The following is a 7,592-nucleotide window of genomic DNA, read 5'->3' as shown; positions in this document are numbered from 1 at the left end:
GGCCTAGAAGCTCAGGGATAGTGGCAAACTACTAGTCCGATATAATAAATGTGAAACGGACACTTCTGAGGGTTGCTTGTCCCTCGGAACCATGGTAGTTCGGTCCATATCCCTTCGGCGACCGATTGATGGCTACTACTCAGGCCGAATAGGTAGAGCTTTATGGACACTTTTGAGGTTTGCTTGCCCCTCAGAACCATGGTTCCTTTGGTCCATATCCCTTCGGCGACCGATTGGGAGTTACTACTCAGGCCGAATAGGGAGAGCTTTATGGACTCTTTTGAGGGTTACAAGCCCCTCAGAACCGTGGGTACTTTGGACCTTATCCCTCCGGCGCCCGATTGGTCCTAAGTATTGATCCAATTTTCCCAGCTTGGTGGTGGGAGGATATTGAGCTCTGTCCTGGGCAGGTGCTCTATCCCAGCTATCACCTGGTGGGTTTGGGTCCTCCATGACCATGGTTCTTGTCCCAGCTTGCCACACGTTGCGTATCCATGGTTGTCCTCTGTTGTCGAGCCTGTTTTACATCTTCTGACCGATTTGCATTCTATTTCCACCTGGGAGGGCCCCTGTCGGCCGGCCATTGGTCGGTGTTCAGACGGACGGTTCCTCCTGCCCCATGTGGAATTGCCTCTATCGGGGGAGCCCCTGTCGGAGACGGTTGTCCCCGCCTTGATGACAAGCTTCAGCCGCGCTCCGTTCGTGCGAGATCTAGCCGACCCGTCTGTCTCAGTGGCCCTACACTGGTGTTCTGGTTCGGGGAGTGGAGTACCCAGGTAGCGATGCCTGCGGATGACGTTCACCCATGCCGTACCGGCGCCAGAAACACATGTATTTCTCAAACCCTGTCTTTTATCCACGTTGATGGCCTTCCGAATAAACCCTCCAGCATGGTGTTTGCAACGCCAGGGTTGTGGGTTCGATTCCCACGGGGGACCAGTACGGAGAAAAAAAATGTATGAAATGTATGCATTCACTACTGTAAGTCGCTCTGGATAAGAGCGTCTGCTAAATAAAGTGTAAAAAAATGTAAAACAAGATACCTGATTAAGCGGTGCCCCGGCACCTGTGGCTCCGGCCACGAGCAGTTCAGGGCCTCCCGCTGGGCGCACGGTGGATTGACCTAGGGCCTCCTCCTGTCACGGGATAGGAGTGTTCCCTGGCTGTTCTCCGCTTAGTGTGCCCGGGTACAACCTCTATGTTGTGAGTGGCTACCTGGTTGATCCTGCCAGTAGCATATGCTTGTCTCAAAGATTAAGCCATGCAAGTCTAAGTACACACGGCCGGTACAGTGAAACTGCGAATGGCTCATTAAATCAGTTATGGTTCCTTTGATCGCTCCAACGTTACTTGGATAACTGTGGCAATTCTAGAGCTAATACATGCAGACGAACGCTGACCTCCGGGGGATGCGTGCATTTATCAGACCCAAAACCCATGCGGGCCAATCTCGGTTGCCCCGGCCGCTTTGGTGACTCTAGAAAACCTCGAGCCGATCGCGCGCCCTTTGTGGCGGTGACGTCTCATTCGAATGTCTGCCCTATCAACTTTCTATGGTACTTTCTGTGCCTACCATGGTGACCACGGGTAACGGGGAATCAGGGTTCGATTCCGGAGAGGGAGCCTGAGAAACGGCTACCACATCCAAGGAAGGCAGCAGGCGCGCAAATTACCCACTCCCGACTCGGGGAGGTAGTGACGAAAAATAACAATACAGGACTCTTTCGAGGCCCTGTAATTGGAATGAGTACACTTTAAATCCTTTAACGAGGATCCATTGGAGGTCAAGTCTGGTGCCAGCAGCCGCGGTAATTCCAGCTCCAATAGCGTATCTTAAAGTATGAGATATGGAGAATAGCTATTCACCTGACAGGTGTTTTCTCCTTAGTAGGAGAGAGAGAGAATGGCCTTTTCACCTTGACAGGTGGTCATCCTTAGTAGGAGATATAGAGAGTAGCTATTCACCTGACATAGGAGTTCTCCCTAGTAGGGGATAGAGAGTATGGCTTCTCCACCTTAACATGTGTTTTCTCCTTAGAAGGAGAGAGAGAGAATGGCCTTTTCACCTGACAGAAGATTTCTCCTTAGTAGGGGATAGAGAGACCGGCCTGCTCACATAGGAGGAGATAGACAATACACCTATTTCTATTTTGCTCATAGTGAGGTTGCTATAGCGTAGTTATATATATATATTTACTTTTATTTTTATTTTTATTTAATTTTATTTATTTTTTTTAATTTTTTTTTATTGTTTTTACCTTCTAGTTGTTATAGTTGCACATTATATATATTCTACACACACAATCCCATACATTGATAGTACCTTAAACAATAAGCGGCACCAGAACCAGGCCAGTTGGCACATACCTAGGGGGCTCCATATGGGGCTGAGCAGGGCCCGGAGGCATAGCCTCGGGTGGCCAAGGTAGGGAGGCGAGGGCAAACCCAAACCCTCCCGCTTGGTAATAGCCAGAGGTGGAAGAGAGAGTAAGGAAAGACTCGGGAGGCCCGCACTGGGAGGTAAGGGAGGGGCCCTCTAGTAGGGCCCCTCCAGCCCCTACCGGTGCGACGCAAACTGAAAGGTATCGGATTGGTGGTTGCAGGTGAGTGCAAGGAGGTAAAGGGGGGATATCCAACAGGGCCCCCACAACAACTCCAGGCACAAAGCCTTGTGTGCGTGGTCCACGAACTCACCAACTGGGCGGCGTCAGGGGGAATGAGGAAGGGGCCTACATGTGGCCTCTTTGGACCCCCCTGGTTGTCGCCGGTAGGAGAGCGACCGGGCCGTCTCTGGCAGGCTAGTATGGGGAGGTAAGGGAGGGGTCCTCTAGCAGGGCCTCGCCAACCCCTCGCCGTAGGATGCCAGTCAGGAGCAGAGCAGTAGCTGAGCAGAGAGAAAGGCTAACTGATCAATGCGAAGCAGCCTCCGGCTGGTTAGTGGGAGGAGGTAAGGGGGGGGCCCTCTAGTAGGACCCCCCCAACCCCTACTCCCACGACACCGGGCGGGGGTACTGATCTAGCTCTGACAGGATGGCATGGGGAGGTAAGGGGGGAGCCCTCGAGTAGGGCTGCCCCAAACCCTCCCTTATGACGCCTGTCAAGGCGCGGGACCAGCCGTAAAAAATGAATGTGGGTGGTGTGGGGACGCTCAAACCCTCCCTATACGCCACCCATTAGGATTTGGTTCAAGTACACAAGGTCTAAGATAAAGAGGGAAACGAGCTAGGAACACACATACCATATGAGAACTAGAGAGGATATTATTAATAGATACAGGAGAACTACATTAGATACTGCTACCCACTCGTGTGGGTCTAGAGCCCTCGGCCAGGTGGAAGGCGGAGGGGGGAAGGAGAGGCACCGCGGAGGGAAGGGTTCTAATGACATCTTAGCCATGAGCGAGTCCTAGCTGCTAGGCGACCAGGATATGTCTTCGATGCATCTGTCCCCCCAGAGTGACCAGACTGGGTTACCAAAACTGGCACCTACGGTGGGCGTTTCCGGACACCGTCAGGTCGTGCGATCAGGATCCTCCACAGCCCCATGTTCCGGGGGCCCTGGGAGAAGCTACGGGACGGAGATACACCGGTGTGGCCAAGTCAGACCCACAGGCGCAGGGCAGGCGAAGGGCAAGCGGAGAGGAAACCACCTGGGAGGGCCCCTGTCGGCCGGCCATTGGTCGGTGTTCAGACGGACGGTTCCTCCCGCCCCACGTGGTTAGCCTCTATCCAGGGAGCCCCTGTCGGAGACGGCCTCCCGTCTTATTGACAAGCTTCAACCGCGCCCCGTTCAAGCGAGATAAGGAGGGAGAGTGAGCGGACAATTTCCCCTTGAGAGGGGACTCCGGATGGGAAAGAGAGAGAGAGAAGGGCTTTTCCATTTTGATAGGCGATTTCTCCTTAGTAGGAGATATACAGGATAGTTATTCACCTGACAAGTGACTTCTCCTTAGTAGGAGATATACAGGATAGTTATTCACCTGACAAGTGACTTCTCCTTAGTAGGGGATAGAGAGAATGGCGTTTCACCTTGACATGTGTTGTATCCTTAGTAGGAGACATAGAGAATAGCGAATCACCTGACATATGATTTCTCCTTAATAGGGGATAGAGAGAATGGCCTGGTCACATTGACAGGGGTTTTCTCCTTAATAGGAGATATAGAGAATAGCTAGTCACCTGGAATATGATTTCTCCTTAGTAGGAGATAGAGAGAATGGCCTCCCCACATTGAGAGGTGTTTTCTCCCTAGCAGGAGATATAGAGAATAGCTATTCACCTTACATATGATTTCCCCTGAGTAGGGGATAGAGAGAATGGCCTTTTCACCCTGACAGGTGTTTTCTCCTTAGTAGGAGACATAGAGAATAACTATCCACCTGACTTATGAGGTATCCTAGTAGGGGATGGAGAGAATGGCCTACTCACATTGACAGGTGTTTTCTCCTTAGTAGGAGATATAGAGAATAGCTATTCACCTGACATATGATTTCTCCTTAATAGGAGATAGAGAGGAGGGCCTTCTCACCTGGAGAGGTGTTTTCTCCTTAGTAGGAGATATAGAGAATAGCTATACAGTGGGTGTTCCCGGACACCGACAGGGCGTACGATCAGGATCCTCCACAGCCCTAGGTTCCGGGGGCCCGGGGAGGAAAAGCTACGGGAAAGGAGATACACCGGTGTGGCCAAGTAAGCGCCACAAGCGCAGGGGAGGCGAAGGGCAGGCGGAGAGGAAACCACCTGGGAGGGCCCCTGTCGGCCGGCCATTGGTCGGTGTTCAGACGGACGGTTCCTCCCGCCCCACGTGGAATAGCCTCTATCGAAGGAGCCCCTGTCGGAGACGGTATCCCGTCTTAATGACAAGCTTCAACCGCGCCCCGTTCGTGCGAGATAAGGAGGGAGAGGGAGTGGACATTTTCTCCGTGAGAGGGGATGCCGGATGGGAAAGAGAGAGAGAGAAGGGCCTTTCCAACTTGATAGGTGATCAGTGCCCCTACACGGGGAGTGGTGCACCCAGACAGTGACCCAGCAGCCGGTGCGGGTCGGTTCTGGTATGCAGAGCAATGAGCAGCTCAAGAACAAAAGCGGGTAGAGACACCTCGTCTCCTTCGGTCTGACCCAGTGGCCCGAGAAGGGAAGTGGTGCACCCAGGTAGCGACCAAGCTGCCGGTTCTGCCCAGCTGTGGCAGGCAGAACCAGGAATATCCCGGTGGTGGAACCAGATAGAGACCTCGAGTCTCTGCCCCATGTGGGGGTGGGTGGTGGGCGGCCACCCTAGAGTTGATGTGGTAGACAACTCCTGGTTGATGTAACGGTCTGGGCCACAACCCGCCGGATACTGATCCTGCTAGACAAACTCTGCTGTGGGTCGGGTAGGGTAGGGGGCTCACGCCTCTCGCCTCTCCCTTCCCTCGGCGCGGGTGTACTGGTCCTAGCCCAGTTCCCCGCAGTTCCCTTTTGCCTGGGATGCACCCGACTGGCTCCATCCCCTTTCCCCGTTAGGCACGGCTAAATGACGCACCGATGGGCGGGTGTGTAGGCCGCTACCGAGGGGGACTGGGGGTGTCCAGTGAACCGGGACTTCCCAAAATGGTCTCACATTTTTAAGCGGCTTGAGTATCGCCCCGTATCCTCGCACGGCACTGGGAACCCAGTCAACTGCTCTGCGCCCCGGCGCAGGCGGGGGTTTAATGTCTCCCCGGCTTCACCGGCGCTTCGGCGACGACGCAGAGGAGCACCCGGAGGCCATCTTAACCTGTCTGGGCTAGGGGGCAGTATTGAGAATTTTGGAAAAAATATGTTCCCATTTTTAACTGCCTCCTACACCAACTCAGAAGCTAGAATATGCATATTATTGTTCAGGTTTGGATAGAAAACACTCTGAATTTTCTAAAACTGTTTGAATGGTGTCTGTGAGTATAACAGAACTCCTATGGCAGGCAAAAACCTGACAAGGTTTCAAGCAGGAAGTACCCTGTCTGACAAGGAGTCGTGCGTCTTGCATCTTTTTATTGAAAAGTAAGGATCTTAGCTGTAACGTGACAATTCCCAGGGCTCCAATAGGCTCTCAGAGCCCGCGAAAAACCTGAAGGTTTACGAGGGAGCCTCAGGTTGAAACAGATTATCGCCTTTTGTAAGTGGATGCTCAGAGGACCTTTGAATGATGCGCGTGCATGAGTCGCTCCTGAGGAGAAATTTTATTCGGCTGTTTAGGCTCAATGCATACTCCCGGTCGGAATATTATCACTTCTCTACGACATAAATGGCATAAAAATTGGTTTTAAACAGCGGTTGACATGCTTCGAAGTACGGTAATGGAATATTTAGACATTTTTGACACGCCAATGCGCCATGCGCGGGACCGTGAAGAAGCATTCTAGAACTCACGAACAAAACGTCGCTGTTTGGATATAACGATGGATTATTTGGGACCAAACCAACATTTGTTATTGAAGTAGAAGTCCTGGCAGTGTATTCTGATGAAGAACAAGCAAGGTAAGAACATTTTTCTTATAGGAAATGTGATTTTGGTGGAGGCTGACCTGGGTGGGTATCTAAATAGCTAGCCCTGTAATGCCGGGCTATGTACTTAGATTATTGCAAAATGTGCTTCATCCGAAAAGCTATTTTAAAATCGGACATATCGAGTGCATAGAGGAGTAATGTATCTATAATTCTTAAAATAATTGTTATGCTTTTTGTGAACGTTTATCGTGAGTAATTTAGCAAACTGTTAGTAAATTCAACGGAAGTTTGCCGGGGGTTATGCGTTTTCTGAACGTCACATGCTAATGCAAAAAGCTGTTTTTTGATATAAATATGAACTTGATTGAACAGACATGCATGTATTGTATAACACAATGTCCTAGGTGTGTCATCTGATGAAGATCATCAAAGGTTAGTGCTGCATTTAGCTGTGGTTTGGGTTTGTGTGACATTATATGCTAGCTTGAAAAATGGGTGTCAGATTTTTTCTGGCTGGGCACTCTGCTGACATAATCTAATGTTTTGCTTTCGTTGTAAAGCCTTTTTGAAATCGGACAGTGGGGTTAGATTAACGAGATTCTTGTCTTTAAATAGCTGTAAAATAGTCATATGTTTGAGAAATTGAAGTAATAGTATTTCTAACGATTCAAAAATCGCGCCACTGGAATTTCAGTAGCTGTTACGTAGGTGGGACGAAATCGTCCCACATACCCCAGAGAGGTTAACTTAAACCTATTGTCTTTGAACTATGGCCTCTCGCTTTGGTGAAGGGCGGGTGGGAGAAAAGAGGGCAACCTCCCCAACCCCGCCTAGCCACTAGCCACTAGCGAACTGTCTCTGAAATGCTAGTGCAGGGGGTAAGGGAGGCAGCCTTCTCGTAAGGCTCTTCCAACCCCCTCCTACAGTCCACCTACTTCAGGTGTCGACAGCATGTAAACAAGAGTTGCCTCGATACTGGTCTACTGCAATTAGGGTCCTGCAGAGGGCGACGGCTATGTATCGCATTAAACTAATGTGATGGCGGTCGCACCTGACCCGATGATTTGCAGTAGAGCTCTTGACACGAAGCCTGTCCCCCTTACCAGGCAGCCAATCAGGGAACGATGG

General features: G+C 51.0%; 1 long non-coding RNA gene across 1 annotated transcript in view; it reads left to right on the top strand.

Annotated features, from left to right (window-relative positions):
• Positions 1–1,044: 1,044 nt before the first annotated feature.
• LOC115189453 (uncharacterized) overlaps positions 1,045–7,592 on the top strand; it is a 13,075-nt gene continuing 6,527 nt past the window's right edge. The window contains exon 1 of the long non-coding RNA XR_003876912.1: positions 1,045–1,838. This is a non-coding gene — a long non-coding RNA (uncharacterized LOC115189453). The remainder of the gene's footprint in view (positions 1,839–7,592) is intronic.

This window comes from Salmo trutta, unplaced genomic scaffold, assembly GCF_901001165.1.
Source record: "Salmo trutta unplaced genomic scaffold, fSalTru1.1, whole genome shotgun sequence".
Lineage (NCBI taxonomy): Eukaryota > Metazoa > Chordata > Actinopteri > Salmoniformes > Salmonidae > Salmo > Salmo trutta.
The sequence above is the reverse complement of the archived record's forward strand: the minus strand, read 5'-3'. Positions and strand labels throughout refer to the sequence as shown.